At 35.9% G+C, this 24,689-nt stretch overlaps 1 long non-coding RNA gene across 1 annotated transcript; it reads left to right on the plus strand.

Moving 5' to 3' along the window:
• Nucleotides 1–1,650: 1,650 nt before the first annotated feature.
• On the plus strand, nucleotides 1,651–14,755 carry LOC141580717 (uncharacterized). Its single transcript, XR_012513010.1, has 5 exons — nucleotides 1,651–1,819; nucleotides 3,440–3,551; nucleotides 4,378–4,413; nucleotides 4,797–4,823; nucleotides 14,621–14,755. It is a non-coding gene; the product is annotated as an uncharacterized LOC141580717 (long non-coding RNA).
• Nucleotides 14,756–24,689: the final 9,934 nt, after the last annotated feature.

Here is a 24,689-nt window from a genome sequence, read left to right on the forward strand (position 1 = left end):
ATCAAACTTCCTGAACCTCATTCTTTCCATAAGGAAAATAGATATAATAGTATTTACATACTATACCTTATAGGGGTTTAATAATAGTTCAATTAAATGATACTTTGAAACATGAAGCACTACTGGAATGCAAACTGTTAATGGAATTCAGCTCTTCTTAATTTTTGCATTGGTGAAGCTACTACTATTTTATCATATTATTTATGAACAGCTCTAATTATTAAGGAGAACTCTCCGTTCAATATCTGAAAAAAAATGTAACTCACACTGATCCCAGCTATAGCCCCTGGTACATCACAGAATTAAATATATCTATCAACCAATGCTATTTTTTAAATATTTAATGATAGCTAACCATAATACCCGTTTTACCTCTGTTTATTAGAGAAGTTCACAGATTGGTTAATTTAGTGGTGTAATGACATCAGAGCTCCAACTGTGCCTGGTTCCTTTATTTATTCAAAATACAATGCAGTTTCTAGGCCTTGGAAATCCTGGTCATTTTTCTCAGATTCTCTTGAGTTTGTTGATATTTTTCTTAAAAGTTGCTGCCTACACCTGTGACATACTCTTGCTTACCCAGGACAGACACATCACCCTCTTCTCTTTGCCAACAGAAGCCTATTGTGTTCAGATATTGGGGAGTATCATGCTCAGGAATCCCTGGACCCAAGAGGTGAATGAATGTCAATGGTTTCAAACCAATCACAGCAAGTCTATGACTCTGCCACTATCATGGCCACGTGATGCAGTCTTGACCTCTGAGATACAAAAGGAAGTCTTCTGGCAGGGCTTTTAGAAATGTTCTTACTCTTTATAGTAGACCTCAAACCTGAATTCACTCATTCCTACCCCTGGAATATTTACTTCTGAAATTGTAATGTTTGGAAGAGCTGCAAACAACTTGAGATGATGTTAGGAAGAAACTCAAGAGTGTTGCAGAACTACCAAGCCAGGGCCCTTCATCATTAAGCCACTGAATTAGCAGATATTAAGATTTCCTTTTTCCAGACATTTTTTATGAAATGCAATAGATTTTGTTTATTGTTTTATCCTCACTGAGATGTGTAGAAGAGTCTGCTGATGCACCAACACATCCTCTTTGCCACCCTGAGATGATCTACTGCTGAAACAGTTTCTAGCGCTCTGACACTTTTCCGCCTCGAGCACCTGTACCTCTTCTTCTCTTCCTGAAGCTGCAATACTGAAGTCGGGAAGGAGGAATTTAAGCCTCTTTCCCCCATCCTCAAACAATAGAGAAGGAGATTTTGTGAAGGTGGGGGTTAAGCCTTTCCACACCTGGTGGGACATTTCTGAAGCTAGTTTTCTCAGAGGATTCCAAATGCATCCCAGTTGCATACTGTAGAAACTTGCATATTAATATGACATTTACTGGCCCTTTTACCTTCATTTTCTTACTTTTATTTTGCCTAAAATATGTGCTCTATTTGATCTTGGGGTCACCTTCTAAATAAATTGCATAAGTCCAAAATCTTGTCTCAGGGTCTGCTTTTGAGGAGCCCAGCTCAAGATGAGTTGGGAATTCTATTACTTGCAGCTGAAAGCACTCTAATGCAAATCCTATAGAGCAGCACTGTTCAGTAGAACTTTCTGTGATAACGGAAATGTTCCGTATCTGCAGTGGTCATCATGGGAGGTAGCCATGAGCCCTGTGTGGCTGCTAGAACACATGAAATGTGGCCAGTATGACTGAGGAACTGGATTTTTCCTTTCATTTTATTTTAATTAATTTAAATTTAAATGGCCACATGTAGCTAGTGACTACCATATTGGACAGCACAGCTCTAAATGCACTGTAGTAAGTATAGGATGAATGAAAACAATTACATCCGTGCCTTAGACATCCAAATTATATTCCACAACCATATATTTTGCACAACAAAGAATTGGGCTAAACCAGGCTTTGTGAAGAATACAAAAATGAATAAAATAAACAGCTTCTGCCTTCCAATACTCAATGTAGTCAGGGAGGCACACATACAAGTATATGCATATGTTGCAAGAGTGGCATAAACAAAATACACGTTGCAAGAGTGGCATAAACAAAACACACTTGGATGCACAATTCATTTCTACTGTGGGAATCCAAGAATTCTTCACTGAGGTAGCATTCAAGCTGGGTCTTGAAAATAAATACAATGTCTTTGGGGAGGGACAGATGAAAAATCACATTTATAACAAAGAAAAGAGACACAGGGAAGCAATATATGCAAGAAGCATGAGAAGGCAAGCAATATGGTAAATCTGGGCTATAGACCAAGACTCTAGGTGAGGTCCAGAATATGCAGGGCTTTGAATTCCATGTGAACCAACTTAGATTCTTCTTTTTTCTGTGAGTAGCAGTCATCAAAACATTTGAACTTGGGTGTTGATTATGGTATTGTCAGTGATATATTTGGTTACAGATGGAAACAATTTGAGACCTAGAAAACAGGAGTTTACAGCATTACCCCATGTAATAAATAATATTTATGTTAATTTTGCTTATAGCATCAAGAATAAAAATGAGAAGCAGTTTCAAACACCTCATAGGTGGACGTGGCAGGTCCTGACCACAAACTAAAAGTAGGCTATGAGAAACAGCTGGAGATAGCCCTGAAGAGAACATACAGGGCAAATATGTTTGAGGGGGGGAAATAATGAGTCTATCAAGATGAAAGAGATGCTCAGGAGACATCTGGACATACAGATTTTGTGTTTGATGGTCAGCTATGTCAAAAGATGCAGAGTTTAAGGAGGAAAAAGAATGACAGGAAGCTCTCAAAATTTACTCATAGCTCAAGGAGGATAAAAGGGTTTGGAAAAACCAAAGGGAAACAAAGGAATGCATTATATATCTTTCCGAGAATCACAATATGATTTCTGCTAATAATGGGTAAAAGATTGTTATTTATTTCTGTTATGGTCTCTTGTTGATTTGGGTGCATGATTCCTGTCTACTGAGCTTCTGTTTATCTATTACTCATTGCACTCAATTTTTGAGTTACTCAATTTTTCTGATGGTTTTCTTTTGTATTTTTAGCCTAAGGAAGTTATTTAAAATATAAAATACTAAATACACAGGAAAGCTAATCATTTTCCTGGAAAAGCGAGCAGGATTGTAAAAGTTGTGAAGTGGGTGCCATGGTGCACTGCCCATATCCCTATTCAAGATCAAGGCACTTATTTCCAGATACTGAGAGTGTTGGCTACTGACAGCTCGCAGCTGAGTCCTTTTCAGAAACTGCCCTTGGCCTTGCCTGCTACACCCTCTTGTTGGAGGTAGCTTGTATCCATTAACTAGTTGTGGTAGCTCTTTTGTTTAATTCCATTCAATTCAGAACTATCCTAGCCTCAGAGCTCCCTATGGGGTCAGTAGAAGCCTCCCTTGTAACTCCATCACAGTTTAACTTCCTTTTCATCCGTTCCTCGCTTACAGGTGTTATTCCCACGAGATTCCCAAATAAGCTTCCTGCATGCAAATCTCCATCTCAGCATCTGTTTCCCTGAAGAGGAACCCAACCTAAAATGAATTGCAAATTAAAATCTCAGTGGGTACTTTTTAACTCAAGGAAACCATTTTAGACATCATTTAAAGCATCAGAATTCTTTTTACATTTGAAAAAGAAGATTAATGAGGATGACTTTTTTAAAGTTCTATTAATTTAATCAGCATGGCACTAGTACAATAATAAAGAGACAAATGAATAGATGAGAATAGATATCTTAGAAGCGGATCCTACAATATACAAGAATGTATTATATTATCAAAGCCATTGACATCATAAAATATGATAAAGATTAATGGTATAACAAATCAAAGAAAAAGGGAAAGATTATTCAATAAATGGTTCTAGGACAACAGGATGAAAAAATAAATTTAATTCTTATATTGTATACTGAAATCAGTCCCAGACTGATTGAAAATATTATCGTAGTTCAATTTTACTAACAATCAAAGAAGCAAATTTGGGTACCAATGAGATGCTGCCCTTAGCTTGTCATATTGTTGGAAAAGAGCATCTTCACATCCTGTTGGTGAAATATAAGTTGTTATAGCTTCTGAAGCACAATCTGGCACTTACTATAAAAATTTGAAATGGCTATGTCTTTGATTACTTGATGAATATATGTAATATTAATAATATATGTATATATGATAAATTTCACAAACCTTAAGAGTTTTTACAAATTGATATATCCATGTACATGTAAAAATAAATGTCATCATTTCTGTAACCATCACTCTGTGGGACTCAGAAAATGACACCCTAAAAGTATGGCACTTTGATGTGCTGAGCACTTTGAACTAAAGAACACTGGAAGGGCCTCAAAAGCAAGTTCTCTTTGACCTTCTCTTGCCCTGCTGTTTCCCAGAAGTGAGTCAAAGCAACCAGAATTTCCCTTCCCAAGGCAAATCATAGAAACTAGAAGCCCTCTCCTCCACAGCAAGTCATAAAACTTAGAAAAGTTACTCTCCCCCTTCTCCTTCGAAGACCCTCATTCCAGAGGAGTCCAGCCCCATACCCAGGAGGAAAGGATGCTATGCAGAGAAGCCAAGGAGAATCTGAACAAATAGGCCTTGCTGGGTTCCTCACCTGAATCTATCACCATTAATTAGATCATTCCCATTTGTCTGATCAGCTTTCTACATGGCTGTCCCCAATCTAAGCACAAAAATAAAGTTTCCCCTCAGATCTTTGAGTCTTCATTTTTGAAGACTACCTTCTGTGTCACGGAAAACTTCGATTAAATAAATAGATGGTTTGCTCTTGTAAACCTGTCTTTTGTTATAGGCGTATCAGCTGTGACCCTTACGATGAGTGAGGAAAGGTATCACACCTTTCTGTCCCTGCAACTCAAATAAAGATCTAAAACATTTTCAGCACTTTAGGAGTTTTCCTGGTGCCCTATCCTAGATAGTAACTTACTCTACCCTCTACAAATAAGTGAATAAGACAGAGACCAGGCCGGGCATGGTGGCTCACGCCTGTAATCCCAGCCCTTTGGGAGGCCGAGGTAGGTGGATCACTAGGTCAAGAGATCGAGACCATCCTGGTCAACATGGTGAAACCCCGTCTTTACTAAAAATACAAAAAAATTATCTGGGCATGGTGGCGGGTATCTGTATTCCCAGCTAATTGGGAGGCTGAGGCAGGAGAATTGCTTGAACCCGGGAGGTGGAGGTTGCAGTAAGCTGAGGTTGCACCACTGCACTCCAGCCTGGCACCTGGTGACGGAGTGAGATTCTGTCTCAAAAAAAAAAAAAAAAAAAAAAAAAGACAGAGACCATGTCCTAGCTTTCATAGAGCTTATGGTCTACGGAGGAGGACAAATCGTTGACTTAAGTAAACAACCACACAAATGATTGTTTATTAATAACTGATATCACTATTACAATGAAAAACTCAAAGTATGAAAAGAGAAATGTAATTTAGATTTGTAAAACTGAGAAAACACGAATCTGAAAAAGTAGTCTTTAATGTGAAGAATGAGTAAGAGTTAGTGAGGCGAAGAGAATAGGGAGGAAAGAATATCCTAAGGAGAGGAGAAAGTATGTGGCTTGAGTGAGAAAAGAGCTTCAAGGAAATAAAAAAATAAAAGTAGTGTTGGTAAGCAGAAAAAAGGTAATGCAGGAAACCGGAGGAACAGGCGGGAGCCAGTTCCTGCAGGGCCTTATAAACTGGTTAAGGATGCGTGTTTTAATCTAATTGTAATGGAAAACTACTCCATGGCTTTAAAGGAAAGTGCATTTTTAAATGATCATTGTGGACCACTGTGAAGATAATGCATTGTTGAGAAGACAGAATAAAAGTTGGGAGCCACTTTTAGGCTATTGTAAGAGATGGTGATGACGCGGACCATAAAAGTGGCTTGGAAACAAGAATACATGGGAAATTAAAGACGGATTTTGAAGGTTGCATCCACTGGGCTCAGTGACTGATAGGATGAGAAGAGCAAGTGCAAAGAAGATGGCAAACTCATATAAAAGAAGAGCTCTAAAGGATATACATCAAACTGTTAGCAGTTACCTCCGATTTGGGTTTGGGAGATGGGGGAAGATGAAGACAGACTTTCACATTTTGTTCTGTATAGTCCAAATGAAAATGGTGGTGGTGGTGGTGGTGGTGGTGGCATTAGTAGTAGTAGTACTAGTAGTAGTAATAATAATAATACTAAGAGTAGTTCAAAGTTATTAAATGATCTTGCATTATGATTATTACATTCTTTAATAGAAATAACATAATTTTAAAAATCATTTATTTGATTGTGTAAGCCAAAAAGTATCTGAGTTTTCTAAACTCTCAATCAGCTTAGAAATTTGTTTTGCCAAGTTTTAAGATGTGCCCATGACACAGCCTCAGAAGGTCCTGAGAAGGTTGGGTCACAGCTTGATTTTATACATTTTAAGTGGGCAGAAGTTACAGGCAGATATCAATCAATATATGTTGGTGTATATTGGTTCAACCTGGGAGGGCAGGACATCTCAAAGCAGGGGTGGGATGGAGGTGGATGTTCCAGGTCATAAATGGATTCAAAGATTTCCTGACTGGCAAATGGTTGAAAGAGTTGTTTGGCCTAAAGAGTTGAAATCAGCAGAAAGGAATGCTTGGAGTTAAGATAAGGGAGATTGTAGAAGCCAGGGTTCTTATTAGGCAGATGAAATGTCCACCTATTAGGCTTCAGAGACATAGATGGTAAATGCCTTCTTATTAGACCTTAAAAGGTGCTCTATTCTTCTGATTCCAACAGCTTTGAAGGGTCATTTAAAAATATGTGAAAGAAACATATTTTGGGGTAAAATGCTTTGATTCTTTTGAGAGCCTGTTATCTGTCATGTAATGCGATATTAGAGACAGATTGGAATTTGGTGCCATTGCTACAAAGATTCTGTTTTGTCACTCTTGAGATCTCCTTTTTAATGTCAGTGCTGGTCAGTTATGGTGCCTGAATTCCACAGGGAGGAGCATATAATGAGGCATATCTGACCTCCACTTCCCATCATGGCCTGAACTAGTTTTTCAGGTTACCTTTGGAATGCCGTTGGCCAAGAAGAGGGGTCTATTCAGTCAGTTGTGGGGGGAGCTTAGAGTTTTATTTTTGGTTTATATTCTCATAAAATAATTGTTATTCTATAAATGAAAAGGCAAAAATAAACTGGAAACAACATTACAGTAAGTATCACAATGGATTGAGATCACTTCTATATAAAAAGGTCATACAAATTATTAAGGTTTATATGAGGATTTCTATAACAATCAGCAATCTGCAAAGTAAGAAATAATAATATTTAACAGACATGGCAATCAAGAAAATGGGAGCACAATCCTTTTTTTGTTTTTATCAGATTAGCAGAGATTAACTAAAGAAGAATCTGCAGGGGTGGAGTGTGGAGAAGATAGGCCGTCTTAAGCATTCTGTTGTGAGTTAAATTGTTGTGGTCTGCTAGTTAGGTGATATAAAAATTATAACTATGCCATTAGAATTTTTATATCTTTTGACTTGAAATTCTACCTTAGGGACTCTGTTCTAAAGAAAATAGTACAAATATGAAGAGATGTGTATGCCCAAAGGTGTTCCTTGCAGCCATTATCCATAGTACAATATTGGAAACAATATAATGCACAATGGTAAATGGTTAGGGCAATTATAGCATAGTCTTGACTCTTGTATAGTGATTTAAATGTACATGGAGAAAGATTTAAGCTGTACTTTTAAGTTAAAGTGTGTTTTTATGTCTTCTTGGCCCAGCACCCTTCTATGCCCTCACCTGTGCCAACCATATATAACCTTAGTCATACCAATATCAGAAACCATATTTTATCCCAACCCAGCCAAACTTAGGCAATCTGTGGCAGACCCATTTCAGCACCTGCCTACCCGATCTTGTCTTTCACTCAGATTTCCAGCCACTCCATTTAAAACAGATGCTATTCACTCTCTCTAGGCAACCTGAAAAGGAACTGAGGTATATGGGATCACTGAAATCAGTGACTATATGTGATAAGGAACACATTCCAGAGGAAATAAATTACAAACTTAGAACTGTGAGATAAGAGCTGAAAATCTATTTAAAATAAAAAGAGTGGCACCATATGGTGAATATAGATAGAAGAAAACAATAGCCTGTACAAAGGTTAACAAAAAGGAAAGCTGAAAACCCACACTTCTCAGTGTATCCAGTACTCCACCCTGTGAGTAACAGGCACTGACAATCTATTTGTTAATGATAATATTTTAAGATAGACTTGCTTAGCTGGAACAGTGTTTATATCCAAGATGTACTTATTTCATTCCTGAAACAACCAGCCTTGAGAGAAGTACACTGAAAACACATATAGATTGGGTAACCTCTAGGGAATGGAACTGGGAAAGGATAACAGAAGATACCCCTCTGTTTATTTATTCAAATACATCACTTTTTACACTTTTGCAAAACCATAATTTTGTGTTATTTTGACCCTTTTTTATAATTGACAAGTATTTTATTAAAAGTAAATATGGTAAGCATATTACTATGTTTTACCTTATCTTTACCTCTGTTTTAATTATACAGTTATCAGAGGAATATAATTTATAAGTAATATATCTATATATTACTCACCTTCAAACCCAGGATAAGAAATAGCTACTCAAAGCAAATCCAAGATGAAAGTAATGCTGTTAGTGACGGTGGCAGCAGTTACAAAAGCAGTAATAACAGTAGTAGAAACAGTATTAGTAGCCAGTAATAGTAGTGCCTTATGTATGTTTGGTCAACCCTTGTGGTTTTTCAATGACCTTGCATTATTGCCTTTGTCCTATCAAACAGCCATTGTGAAATCATTCCCATTTAGCTAAAGGGAGAAGTGAGGCTCAAAGTATTTGCTTAACAAATGACACACAGCTAATGAATAGTAGAACCAAAATAAAATTTTGCAATTTGATTCTTAAGTTAGTTTCAGTTTCACTCTTTTTCCAGGCACTTGCATACACAATTATCCCAAGAGGATCCACATGCAATTTGGCTCTCCAAATGTTAGGGCCATTGGTACATTATAATTTTAAGGGTGTTGTACTTCTCAATACGGAAAAAAAAATGTAATCCAAGAATAAGCCTAACAATAAGAGTGATAACTCTAGGATCTTCTGATTTTCATTTGTCTCAGGTCAATGGCCATTTTCCCTGTGTATGTAAAACTAGAAAAGTGTAAAAATAAAATTTAATGTGTCCATATTATAATTTTGAAGTTCTTCTGAGTAGGAAATGATGTTCTACATTGACTGAAAATGAAAAATCACCTTGCAATATCACCTGGATTTTGAAAATCATCATAATGACTCCTAAGCTTAACATAAACTTTGTGTGAGTTACCACCTTATAGCAACTTGTGCTAAAAAATGGCATCCCTAAATACTATCATTTGATGACAATTAAGAAGCCTTACAGAAATCCTTTTCCTGAGCAACTCACTTCCTGCCAAAGAAACTGTAAGTCTTCACTTTAAACCACAACATCTGTTGAGGCATGTGTGTCAGGTGGCCATTTTTAAATTGTGAATTTTAGCATCCATGAAGTCTGTCAGTTTGTTATTTTCATGTTGCTGTGAATCACTTCTGAACTGTCATTTCCTCTTACTTTTACATTCCTAAAGCTTTGCCATAGTCGGATACTCACTGGAATATCTAATACTCTGTTGTTCCTGTAGTGGCCAAGCCCTCTTATCTGTGTTATGGTAACTCTTCCATATCATCATCACTAACATCTCTGCCATCATCACCCAAGAGACATTGACCTCATATCTCCTTGGGCACACCCTCTGTGTAAGACCTGATTCCTTTTTTTTCCAAAGGTACCATCCCTCTTCACTGAATTCTCAAATATTTTATTTTTCTCTGAAGTATTTCAATAGCAGTTATGCATTTATTTTATTGCATCAGTGGGTTATACTTTCCACTTATATTCTTATCACTTTTTCTGTTATCTCAAGATAATAGGAAAAAAATAATGATATTGCTCATTTTGAAGTCTTAGAATTTCGTAGCGAGCATTTTCTGGGACTAAACATGTGTGCTATGCATTCAGTTTGAGAAGAAAGATGAGAAAGTTAAGTATCAAGAGAGAATACCTTAAACAAAATTCTTAAGAGTCTAAGAATAATTTCCAGCATAAAACCTTTCAGAAAGGAAAACATGAGATTAGAAAAACATTCCCCTCTTTAGCTTATCCATACATAGTGCTTTGGGTACTACATTTTCTTATAAGTTAACATTTTGGGGGGAATTCATTATGTACTAAGAACACTTTTAAGCATTTGACATGCAGTATCTCATATAAACGTCACAATAACTTTAAAGGTAGCTATTATTAGAAAACAAAGGCTGAGAATTTGAATGATTTTTCCAGAGGAAATAGCTAATAAGAAGCAAGAGCCAAGACTTAGACAAAGATCTTTCTCTAGTTAGAATGCAGACCGTTGGTCAAGTATGGAAAAAGGTACTGCTAGGGATTTTACTAGATTCAATAAACCTATATTCTGTTAAAGACAATAAAAATTCTTGTGGGATATATTGCCTAAATCATAGTTTAGTTATTTCATTCATTAAACCTGTCTTAACCACCTATTATGTACTGGGCACCATGTAGGTATAGCCATTAAAGCTCCAGCATTCTGGACAAAGAATGGAGAAAAAGAAAAAAACAGAAAGGAAAGTGTTTAAGATGAATCATAAGGCAGTTAAAGTTACAGATTATGAGACCAAAAAATAAATAAAGAAAGAACTGGCTATGCATAAATATAGTGGGAATGATATAGGGCTTGTAGCAGATTATAAGTTACATATCAGTCAGAAATGCAATGCTGTTTGAAAATAACACAAAGACATAAAATGTAACTGCAAATAATGTTCTCTTCCTGTTTAGCTTTAGCTAAACTTTTATGAGAACAAGTTGTTCCAGAGCGACCATGTTATAAGCAAGATATGGGAAACTTGAAGAGGGTCTATGGTTCTACAATGAAAATAATTAAAAAGTTGGAAAAAAAGAAATCTTTAAAGAAATACTTTAGGATTTGGAGTTATTTTGTCTGACAAAAACAAAAACATGGGCAAGGAGAGTCTGAACAACGATTTCAACATACAGAGAACTTTTCAGAAGATGGGAAAAAGTTGTTCCACTTTTCCATTCAAGAGAGAACAAAGGACATGTATGTTCCTCAGAGGATGATGCCATAAACAGGTTAAAGAGGTCATTCATTCTTTATCCTGTTTGAAAAGAGATAACTTAATTCTCCTCCTGGGACTTGTAAGTAGGCAGAAACAAAAACCTTAAGATGATCAGAAAACAGAAGTTTCTCTTCTCACCCTTTTCCTGACACACATGCAGCCTAAGAGTATTTGCTTAACAATCAAAGACATATATAATTGTGCAACATAAATGGCATTATCTTTACTGAAAGATGATACAACATAGAGGTCTGAAACTTGTTTCGTTGTCCACATATTTTATAAAATTGAATTTTTTACCTAAATAAAAAAATTATTTTAAATAATAATTTAAATTATTTCTCTAATTTGTTAAAGATAAAAACATGTGGCAACCTGACCCCCATTCTTAGTGGGCTGGAAGTGTGTACTGCATCTCGCATTAAATAATACATGTGCCCTCTATTTAGCTGAGTCTCCAATATTTCCTATAATGTGCATACCTGATCTAGTTCATTCATTCAAGTTACCTAATTTCTTTAGACTTTTGATACTGCAACCACTGGCATGAGGTAAAGAAGGACCACTGGATGACTTCACTAAACCTAGTTAGCATACACAGTTTCTCACCTGGAGCCCTCTTCTTAACATTTTATTTAGAGATGGGCAACCAACTTCTGGCTGGTTATAGAGTGCCTTAGCAGTAGTGTACAAAGTGGAGACACAGAAGAACAAATACTCCACGGTCTTCCAAAAGTATTCTGTGGAGCTAGGTTTCTCTAGCTAAGATTGGTACAATGTTTCAGGAGCCACTACAAGCTACAAAAGCTTGTGGCAGTTGATCTCTTGGATACTTACTGAATGAGGAGTAACTTAAAACGTGATTTTCATATTTAAGTGTTACCATATGTAAAATTCAAAAACATAAGATAAAGTATGAAATTTCAGACATTTTGTCATTTGTAACAGAGAACGAAGGTTTCCACACTTTTGCATACTTTTGGTGGGTATTTTGTTGGCAAAGTTTGAGGAGCATTACTAGATTTCTACCAACTCTAAATTATTGTATCTCCTGTGACACAAACCTCTCCTGAATCTCTTACTGGAAGCACAGGGTATGTGTCCAGTGAGCAAGTAAATCCTAATTAAAAGTATTCCCACCAAAATTAAGCAACTCTTCATTTGAAATGTCAGTTTTTAAATAATCTCCAACACACTAATTCAGCATCATGTCTTTGGCTATGAACACATGTCTGGAGTCAGATTACCAGGGCTCTCTACCACTTAATAGCTATATGATCTTGAATGAGTAACTTAACTCATTTCCAGTGTCTTCATAGGTTGTTCATAATATTGTTAAGAGGTTTGATTGTGTCAACATTTATAAGGTATCTAGAATAATATGTGATAAATAGCAAGTGGTGCAAATCTTGCTATGGGGAATGCTAAAGTTTCCTTTTTCTGAAGCTTTGTTTTCAGGTGTAAGCTATTCACATAATAAGCTTTATAACCTCATTCTGCGATGGTAACCTTGCATAGAATATATCTATCAACCAACCCTCTAGAGACCCAATCTTTAGTTTAGCCTTAAAGGAAAAGGGAAAGGAAAGTACTGAAAAATGAGGACCAACTCTCAGCAACTATTTAAGTAGGTCCTGACATCTCAAAAAGCACTAGGAAAACGAAGTGAAAGAAAAGAAAAGAGAGAGAAAGAAAGAAAGAAAGAAAGAAAGAAAGAAAGAAAGAAAGAAAGAAAGAAATGAAAAGAAAGAGAAAAGAAAAGAAGGAAGAAAAGGAAGGAGGAAGGGAGAGGGAAGGAAGGAGGAAGGGAGGGAGGGAAAGAAAGAGATAAAGAAAGAAAACTGGGACAAACAGAAGCCCCTGCCAAATAGCATTTATTTCAGAAATGTGAGAGACTTGATCTGTAAATTTTATTTTGAAGAATCACATTTTAAATAAAGGTACGAACATTTAATGTTGTATTATATCCAGTGGCATTTAAATGAGACCAATTATATTTATTTGTGGGTATTATTTTTTTAGTTTTTTACTTCTGGTTTTCTTATTTTTTATTTTTTGTCAGAAATATTTTAAAAGCACAGGGTCTATTCTAAATACCTTATCCAAAAGATTAACAACACCCAACTAGATGATGGAAGCTTATTCAAGGAATAAGGACCCATGGTTTTTGTGCTATTATAATATACTCCATAATTAAAAGGCAGTAAAAATCTGGCAATCTCAGATTTTTCTGATTAGCCTTGCCCAGTAGTTCACAAACATTTTGGTCTCAGGACCACTTTACAGTCTCAAGAACTATTAGGAATCCCAAAGAGCTTTTATTTATGCAGATTATACCAATAAACATTTACCTAATTAGAAAATTTTTAACTGAGAAAAAATTTTAAATATTTCTACTTTAACACTATTAAAAATAATATTAAACCAAATGCATATTAAAATAAATAAAACAGTTGTTTAACAAAATAACTATGTTTTCCAAGGCCCAAAAAAAAATCATCTGTGACAAGGGTGGCATTGTTTCACATTTTTGCTAATTCCGTAATGCCTGATTTTCAAGACTACAGTTGAATTCTCATATCAGTTACTGCATTCAGTCTGTTGCAATATATGTTTAGGTTGAAGTATGCGAAGACAATCTGGCCCTCACAGATATGTATTTTGGAATGAGAAGAGCACTTTTTACTCATTTTTAAGATAATTATGGATACTCTTCTTTGGTACTAAACCTGGAAAGAGACAGTTTCTTAAAGTTTAGTTGCAATATGGAATCTGGAACCACATCAATGTATTTTTAGTACATATTGTAGCAATGTCTATATGTCTGTCTTGCACCTCCAATGGATTTTTTACCTATAAATAAATTTGCAACATTGTGCATTGGCCATTTGGAAAAATTGACTCACTGATCATTTAAACCATCCAAATGATTACATAGCAATTTTAAAACTACATTTATTAATATACCATCAATCTTAACATGAAAACTTTTAAGAATTGAGATACCATCAAGATCATGGGGACATATTTTCAAAGTTCTAACGTTTGTTGGAAAGCTCTATGTTATTATTAAGAATAAAAGCTATCATTTTTTTGAAGTAGGAGACTCATTCATTCATTTTTAAGAAAACATCCAAATGCCAAAGTCAGAATAGTTATAATCTGCCAGTCATTCAAGTAATAAATGTGTTCCATGAAAAAGTGGCTACTTGAGCTTGTAACTCAATCTCACAAGTGTTTTTCCTCTTGACAACCATCATACAGCAGAATGTTTTATACATAATCTCCATTTCACTACACAGAATGTTAAAAATACTTAATAAAATTCAGGATTGGGATTTAATGAATTAACTGTTTTTTCTGCTTCATTGGGGACATTTTTTAACATTTCTTTTTTTCTTCCTTTTTAAATAAGATGAGGGCATGTTCATGATAAAATTATCACTGCTGTTCAAGGTGCCAGCAGTTTGATTTACTATTGCTTTTGTACAATCACTACATGTCAGCATGGGAAAAAGAATCAAATAACATCTTAGTATTATTATGAAAACAGTTTTGATCTCATGACGCCTTGAAAACATCTCAGGTTAACTGCAGACCAGAGTTGGGGGTTTTTAATGTATCCTGGAAGAAATTCTTCTTTGTATTACTGTGGGGTACCCATTGTCATTGCAATTTGTTTGACAATCTCTCTTTTTACCTCTCTCTGTCATCATCTTGAATCACCACTTGCATTTTTTATTATTATGGTTATCTTTTCACATGCTCAGCTTGGCTACCCAATAGATAATATAGTGCCTTCTTACCCAAAATGTGCTCCATGGACCAATAGCATCAGCATCATCCAGGAGCTTTTTTAAAATGCAGAATTTCAGGCCTCCTCCCAGTACTACTGAATCACAAGCTACATTTTAATAACATCATCAGGTGATTTGTATGCTCATGTGATGGAGACCTGATATATTTGCTTAACTATCGTTCTCTACTTCAGGAAATCTGTCATTTCTCTATTTCAGGAAATGCTCCAACACATGAAGTTGGCTGCATTTTTCCTGATACAGAAGTGGCTACATAATTAAGTTAAGCTATTTAGAGTATGCTTTCCCTGCAGACAGAGTAATAGGTCCATGGCTGGGCATGTATAGGCAAGACTAATCAGAGGTCTTTTTTCAGAATAATATGGGTGGTGGGAGAAAGGAAATGCTCTTTTCTCTGGGATTATTGTACGGATAATCCAAATTCAAGCATTGCTGCTGGCCATCTTTTCTGTAACATGAAGGAGCGTTCTCTGAAGTGATTCCAGAAAAGAGGTCAGAGATGGAGATAGAGCCTTGATGTCATCAAATGAGCTTCTGGATCCAACTCTGCCTGAAGTCATCTGCCCCATGATTTTCAGTAATGTAAATTAACATATTCTGCTTTTCTGGCTAAAGTTCATTTGAATTGCTTTCTTTTCCTTGCAACTGAGTTTTGACATAAGACGAAAAACTCCATGGTGACATATGTATCATTTACATTTTTTGTCATCTTCACAATTTCTAATAAGTGCCTTAAATTTAATGATCACCGTGGTTCACCATCTCAGCTCATTTTATTGAGCCCCCTATTTTATACTTTCTAATATGCGTATTGGAATATGTCGACCCTGGCTTAGATGCTTCAACTCTTCTTCACCATGGGGGTATACAGTGCTGTTTAAAATGTTCTTCACAGTGTATCTATACCTTCACAGGCTTATCTGTCAATTCCTTTCTACTGGTGCCATTCACCTCATTTGCTGGGTCTCAAGGGAGTCCTAGAATTTCTTGACATCAAGATTTTACATATGCTGTTCCCACCATACCTTGGATATCTAAATGATGAACTCCTATGTGGTCTTAAAAAGTCTTTTCAAAGATCACCTTCTTGGGAAAGCTTTTCTTAATGCCCACTCATTTTCCTCCCTGAGATTACACTCCTTTTATGTTCTTTATCAAGCCTTTACAAACTATATTAAATTTCTTACACACTTGTCAGTGTAGCCTGTAAGATTATGACCCTGTTAAATTCAGAGACATCTTTCATGCCTGTATCCTCAGATTTGATATAGAATCTAACTCTTACTATGAGCCCTTTAAATGTTTATTAAAAGCAAAGAATAACTAAAAATGACAAAAGGATTTTGGTCATTACTCTTGGGCTCTACCACTTATTTGCTCTATAACCTGGGTCAAATAACTTATGCTACTGAAATACTGTATTCCTTCATCTATAAAATAAGGATAATAATGTCCACCTTGCCTGGTATGATAATTCTATGGAATTATTGGGAGAAAAATAGCTTCCCCTGAAAGATGCCTTAATCTCTGGGACCTGCTAATATGTTGTGTTACATGGCAAAAGGGACTTGCAGACATAATACAATTTATAGATCTTGATATGGTGAGATTATTCTGTATTATCAGGCAGGGTCCAGGCTAATCACATGAGCCCTTAAAAGAGATTTTTTTTTTCCAGGCAGGGAGCAGAGACGAGATGAGGCAAAAGAAAGATTAGAAGATTCAAAGCTTGAAAAGGACTTGATCCACTATCCCTGGCTTTGCAGATAGAGAAATTAGGCCATTAATGAAGGAATTCAGATTGCCTGTAACAAGTGAAAATCACCCTAGCCAACACCCAGCACAGAAATGGAGGCCATAGTCCTATAATTCTGCCAAAAATGTTGAATTCTACCAACAATGTGAATGAGATGGGAAGTGAAGACCCTCCCAGATCCTCCAGAAAGGAAGAGAGCCCCGCAGACACCTCGATTTCAGCCTTCTGGAACTTGGAGCAAAGAGCCAGCTAAGCCAACCTGAGCCTGTACTTTCAACCTAAAAAACTGTGAAATAATAAATGGTGATTGTTTTAAGCCAATAAATGTATGGTAGTTTTGTTAGGGCAGCAATAGAAAATGAATACACATGTAATATAGCATTTTATAAACTAAAATGTCAGGCAAATATGTGATCTTATAATTTGATACTGTGATCTATTGGAGACGTTGGGTGAAAGAATATACTGAACCAATGTTGTATTTATTAGAAGGAAGATAAGGGTGGGGGATGGAAAAAATTGATGTTAAACTCATGAATTCAGTTTGTTTTGCCAATGTTTAACTTTGAGATTGCTTCTTTGCAGATCCCTGGAGATTTGGCCTTTCTGCATACAGAGAGGTTTTATTAAAGCTCAGGTCCCTTGTAAAAGCTTTTAATAGCTTTCTTTAAAAAAAAATTATCTAAACTCTCTGTTCTGTGCTATTCCTCTAAATGTACGAAAGCAGAAAGAAACTGAAGAAACACAGAGACAAAATTAAATCAGGGGCTCTCCTAGCTCCTCCATTATTCAAAGCACTTAGTGGACTATAAATGATTTAGAAGTGATACAACTAGACTTTTCAGAGTAAATAGTTTTCATTTTCCTGATTGGTAAGCAGGAGAAAGAAGATTCCATATTTCCATCAACAGAGATTTTGAATTATCTTTTGCCAAAAATGAAACCACTCTTTCTTCCCCTGTAGTCCATATATATATATATATATATATATATATATATATATATATAAAGGCAAATCAGAAGAAAAAGAAAAGATACTACAACTTTATTACAGCCCTTATTGAACACTTAAAATATACCAGCAGGCTAGCGGGCACTGCACAGAATATAGAAATGAGACCCTGAGAACATGATCTATAATGTAAATGAAGCCGATCAGAATCTAATATTGCTACAAGGTTGAAATGAAAGCTATGGTATTTCTCATAACTGCACTTGGCACTTAGAGAAATTGAGACTCACAACATGCTTCATAAACATTAATTAATTATGCTGGGCTTACATTTAATTCCTCCAGTGATAACACGTATATACAGAAGATGAAAGAGTTAGCCATAACCTGGTGCTCATTCTAATTCTAGATTGTAGGATCAGTTAATAATAATCACAATAGTAGCTGACACTTATAATCTTCAGAATATCCGTTAAGCATTTATTAATCAACCAATGCACCATCTCAAGGGAAAGATAAACATTATTCTTCTCATTTATAACCTATAAAATTGTGGCTTCAACTGGAACAGTTTTACTCAGGATTCCTCCATAAAACTCCAAATGGAGGTTAGAAAATTAGAATCCTTGCATATACATACCATAAATGTTCAATACCACATTATGAGAAAAGGTTTAAAACAGTGAAAATTTACAGACAGCTTTGATTACTAGAGAAAATGTCCTAGGATACATCTAGGAAAGAGAAAAAAGGTTGACAAATTGGAAAGGAAAGTTGATACACTCCCACAGAAAATCTCCTACTCAAAGAGTTTCCTTTGACTGCAACACACGTTTTTCTGATTCCTCCAGAACATTCAGTTCTGGAATGGTCACTAAACAGGTTTAAGATGGGGGTAAAAAAAAAAAGAAATCCAGAAAAAGGCTCACATAGGAACTCACAGATCTATCAGACACACCCACATAGGGTTTTTATTTTAAATGAACTTATCTAGGGTGCAGCCACACTTGTCCATGCACCACTGGATATGAGACAACGTATTTAACACTCATGGGAAATATGTATAGACTATACTACTGAGAGATGCCTCCTTGTACACCCAGAATCACCACCAGCTCAGAGCCTATAATACTTCCTTTCTTGCTACCATTCTCAAAACAAAAACCTGAGTGAGAGTACTAGAATATTGCCATCGTTGTGGTTTTTCTCACTGTTCTTTGTCCCACCTCCTATTTTGCTTTCTTTCCAGCCCAAGTCTTTCCACCCTGTATCTGGCCTTTCTACTCCCAATTCAGAGCTTTCATCCTGACTTCTCCTACTGCTGGGAAAGTTCTTATCCCTATATCTCAAAACCTTTTGACCTGTAGAATTGTGTAGGCCTCAAATCTCTCAAATGTGTATCTAATGAAATGCTGTTCCCACCTCCTGTGACCCCTTAGCTTGCTTTATGTTTTCTCATTGTAATTATCACTCCTGAAATTACAGTATATGTTTGTCTAGTTTTTCTTTGTCTGAATCTACCACTAGAATGTAACTTCTTGAGGACAGGCTCGTTTTCTTTTCCACTGAAGTACCTAGTTCAGAGCTTGCCATGGAAGAGGCATGAGGCAATATTAGTGAATCAATGAATAAATCATGCACATATTTCCATGTCAAAACATGTATATATATCTTCAGTGTTATTTTAATAGCTGCATAGTACTTCACTAGTATCCACATTTATTTAAACAGTATATTGTTTTTGGAAATTGAGGTTGTTTCTACTTTTTTCTTTTAAACTAGTGTAACACGAGGACTATGACAGGGAAGGGACAGGGTGAAGGAGGAAGAGATTAGGGTTAGAGAAACAAACCCACCCTCTTTCTTGTTAATCAGGGGCTGCTCTTCTTCCCACAACCCAGCTGATTTCTAGTGTTTACATCTCTTTTAAATCAGGATTCCTGGAGCAGTTTGCCCCTGTCAGATGCCTTATTGCAGCGACTTGGTTGCCAAGTCTAGCTGTCTAGGCTCTAGTTCCTGCTTAAAGATGAGGTACGGAACTAAATGCATGAAGCATATCCTCAATTAATGTTAAGTAGCTTCCTATTCCTATTGATCAAAGGGGAAGGTGCTAAATGTATTCTTCCTGTACCCTTCAGTTTCATTCTGCATCTTAGTCCTTTGGCGCTAATTGAGGTAGAGTGTTACATACTATAATTTAGTATAGTAGGTTTTTAAATTTTTTGTTTTTGTTTGTTTAGTTGATTTTTTTTTTGAGACAGAGTCTCACTCTGTCACCCAGGTTGAAGGGCAGTAGCTTGATCATGGCTCACTGCACCCTCCACCTCCCCCTCCCGGGTTCAAGCGATTCTCTTGCCTCAGCCTCCCAAGCAGCTGGGACTGCAGGCATGCCCCACCATGCCTAGCTAATTTTTGTATTTTTAGTACATATGGGATTTTGCTATGTTGCCCAGGCTGGTCTCAAACTCCTGACCTCAGGTGATCTGCCCGCCCCAGGATCCTAAAGTGCTGAGACGGGCATGAGCCACCATGCCCAGCCTAGGAGAGTGTATTCATGCAGGAGGTTTTGAGTGTCCAAATAATGATATACTGAATTTGGAACCTGTAGGAGAGATTATCTAGCACTGTGATTTCAAATGCAGCTCTGGGAGGGGCTGGAGAAGGTAGGAGGCAGAGTGAGGGTGTTCACAAGTCAAACGAGTCAACTTATCTGGAAAATTCAGAGTGCTGAGTTTACAGAGGAACCCAACTCTGTTCCTCCCCACTTTCTCACTTATAATATGTAGACTCAGCCATAAGAATATTTAAGGCTTGTCCTAATTTCTACCCCCAGTTTCTTGACTGCAACTCAGCATGGGAGTAACTGACTGAAGGTTAATGCTCAGACTGGGTCTATATTTCTCTGAGAATAAATTGTTATCTTACATTGCTAAGAGATCTCCCTTTTCCACAATGTATACTAAACTATAGCTCTGCTCTTATAATAATAAAATGCAAGATTGCTGGGTCTATTTCCTAGAGGCAAACAGTATTAATCTGCATACCTGAAATGCTTTCTCAATATGTGTTTCTCGCAAAAGCATCTGTAGATTTTGTCATAAACACATAATGTTGAAGGAAACTAAATTAATTACATGCACTTTAATACTGAAAGTACAAAATAACAAACCTTACCTAGAATGCATATTTTATCTGTCTTGCTGAGAGGAAAGACGGATGAAAGAAAAATGTGTACTTAAGTATTCATTTAATAGTGTGGAGAGTGAGGTGCAAATGTGTGGATGAAAAATGAATGCTAAAGTCAGATATTTTTGAAATAAATGAAGTAGAAACATTTGCAGCTAAAATACAAGTATAATCTCAGCAACGACTGAAACAAATATCATCACTAATAAGATATTTCTGGAGGCACACAAAAAATATAATCAATTTTTCAGTTCACAAAATTTCAAAAAATTGAATTTACATTTGCTAAACCAATTAACAAATTCTAATTTACACAGTGTTGATGCTTCTAATTGGCAGCCGTGCATTTTTATGAGTCTTCCTGTTAATCTCTTATGGTAATCAAACCCACAAATTTAAAATTCATTGGTGTTCTTGATACATGTAACTAGTTAAAATTCTTAATTAAATTAGGGTGACTAAAAGAAAAGTCATTTTAAAAGTAAAATCATAAAGTGTTATGACTAATGCTGTACAAATTAGCATAAGGTAGATTTGGGGAGAATCATTCTGAAGACTTTGCAATTAGGAGCACCTGCTATTAGTGCACTTGTTAAACTTTTATCAATTAATCATTACTCTCTCAAATAGCAAGAAAAATTGAATGTTGTGAATATGAAGAGAGTGATTAATTGTAAGTGGCAAATTGCTGAAGGGTTCCATTATTACCTGTGCTTTAAGAATTTTTAGAAATAAATGTCTATTATCGGTTTTATGAATACACGAATTATACTAATGTGTTCAGTATTGGTTGGTTTTCTGTTTTACTTATTCTGTAATAATTGTTTTCTTAAAGTTATAAAGATGACTTGGAGAACATGGATTCTGTAATAGAACATTATTATGGCTTCATCAAAATCATTTAATGATTGAATTATTTGATCTTATTTTCTAAGTATACTCTATCCAGATTTTTTATTAAAAGGGGCATAGGAAGAGGCAACACTTGTTTTTCTGCAGTGTAGAAATCAATCCCTATTTGTAGTACAATTTAGGATTAAACAACATAGCACTCTGACTTCAAAATGTTAATTAATTCTCAATTTGGCCTGCTGTTCTCAAACCCAAGCATTTAGATTACAAAGGGCACCTTGGTTAAGACTCATTTTATTACTTAAGTTAAAATTGCAAAAAAAAAAAAAATTGACTTAGAAATGTGTTTCTAAATCAATGCAGTAATAGCAGGGTACCTAAAGTCTTTGCTAGAATGTACTTTTCATTATTCTAAGATTCACATGGGGATCTCTAATGGTCCCTGAAAATCCAGAGATTATCAAGAAATGTGACTTTAAGTACCATGAAATTACTATAGCTATTTATCTTAGCCACTCATAGATAAAGCCATATAACTATTAAATGGAAAGAGTCCCAAGTATAGGAAAGACTTCAGCTATATTTTATATTTTAGAAAATTATAGGACATGAGTTTAAATTAGGAAGAAGAATGGGGGTGGTTGTGGGGGGAAGATGACCTATAAACCAAACCTTTACAAATTCCAAATTCAACCAAAAAGTAATAAATATCAAAGGAGGTTGTTCTTCTTACCTTCTGGAAAAAAAAAATACTCTACCTAGCATTGCCTTGCATAGAAGCTTTGGAATCACAGATGTACCCTCATACTTGACTAATCTTATGTGGGCTTTAGGTCATGTATTTTCCTGACTGCCTAAGCCATAGGAAGGAAGTCCCTAATTTAGAACAGAACTACCCAGGCATGGAAAAAGAAGTCAAGATCAGGGATTCTCCACAGACATTCAGGGCCAGAGTATTCTTTGTGGAGGGAGACAGCTCTTTGTGGAGGAGATGCTAAGCAGCATCCCTAGCTTCTATGCCCTACACTCCGCAGGACTCCTGCAGCTGTGATTCCCTCAAATGTCTCCAGACACTATCAAAAATCCCCTTGGTGGCAAAGTCATCCTCCATTGAGAACCACTAATCTCAATCCATACAAAATTCTAGATATTATTTATGCGGTAGATCAGGTAGATTCAGATCCCAATTATATCACCTTTCAGGTGTTGGCAACAATACTGCTCAATTCAGTTTCCCATTCTGCTACTCACTAACCCTGTGACTTTGGTTTTCATCTTTAAATTTTAGTCTGCTCGCTTATAAAATGGAGATAATAGGTTTCAAGTTAATAGGATTGTTGTGGGTAATAAATAAGATGCTGCATATAAACATATAACTTAATGCCTATCATTATTAATCTTCAAAAAAAGTTGATCTTTTTGTATTATTTGGGGTTGTTATTGGTCCATTATCATTTTATAGCAATGAAATCTGTGTCTAGATGTCTTCTCAAGTTGCACTAGAGAAACTTTCAAACACAGATAATGATGATAACTGACATTTGTATAACACTGTAGAGAATCTAAATACTTTTATAGAGCTTGTTATTTTCCTATCAACTTTGTTTTAGGGTAATATACCCAATAGTCTATTGAACATTGTGAAGAAGTTCAAAAGAAATAAAAGTCTGTTTGAGGCCTTCAAAGAACTTAAAACCTAGTCAGGGAAAATGATTCTTTACTCATAAAGCTATTTAAAAAAGTAGATGATGCTGTTCTATACGTATTTATTAGATTGCAAATGCATTGAGGATCGTGATAGTGTCGTAGACACCATTTTAATTCCCCCACTGGTACTTTGCAAGTCGAAGGCAATCCATAAATATTGGCGAGATGAAGAAATGGAAGGAATGTCAGAATTTAAAAATGGCTTTTCTTCCAAGTTGCTCTTGACTTATTATATGGCCTTGTTGAAGTCATGCCTGTAAGTTGATCTCTCTCAGTAAATGGAGATGGTAATAATAATGCCTAATCCCTGACGTTTATATCGCCTCAAATAGTTTGTAAAGCATATTCACTTACATTATCATATCTCACGTTAATAAGTCATCAGCTCATTCTCCTTTGAGAGCTCAGCAATTTCGCTGCTGCAGCTACATCATGGGTCTTGGCTCTGAAGTGTTTTCTTTCAGCGTAGAATGTACCTCAGACTTTAAATGAACTTGACTCTATAAGAATATGCTTTAGTAACAACAGATCAATTTTATTATATGAAAGACGAAGTTATAAACAATATAGAATCCCTTAGAATCTTTTATCTGATGGAGTAGAGCCGTAAGCATCAGTTTAGTCTCATCCTTTTCTAGATGTGGAGATGCAGTCCTTTGGTGAATAGGATTTCCCAGGTTCTCTCTTGGTGGGTCGCTGGCCGCATCAGATTTAGAAGCTGATTACTCTTTCATTGTCTCATGGTATGAATCATACAAAAGACAGAGGATTTCAATTTAACTCAAATTAGGCTTCCTTTGGCTCTGTAAAATATTTCACTTGTAAGAGCATGTATATTTTTTAGCCTCTCATTTATTAATCCAATAAACTAATGAACACATGATTTAGTTAGCCAATATGGAAAGAAGGAATGTAATGCAGCTGATGTCTCTTCACCAGCCACTTGCTTAGGAAGATTCAAATGGCATTTTCTTTTTCTCTTCAACTTCAGATTTGACATCTGATATACATTGAGATAATCGTCTTAATTTTAGAGAAATCTTGCAACCATCATTAAGAGCAAAGGAATTAGATATTTTCAAGCATTAAGTGTATCCATCATGGAGTTTTATTTTCGTCTTACTCTCACTCCATTTATTTGGAGAACTAATTAATCATGCAACAAGCTCTATACACTACATGTGAACTGTAGCTCTTCATAGATGCAGACAAT

The sequence above is a fragment of the Saimiri boliviensis genome, chromosome 12, assembly GCF_048565385.1.
Source record: "Saimiri boliviensis isolate mSaiBol1 chromosome 12, mSaiBol1.pri, whole genome shotgun sequence".
NCBI classification, from domain to species: Eukaryota; Metazoa; Chordata; class Mammalia; order Primates; family Cebidae; genus Saimiri; species Saimiri boliviensis.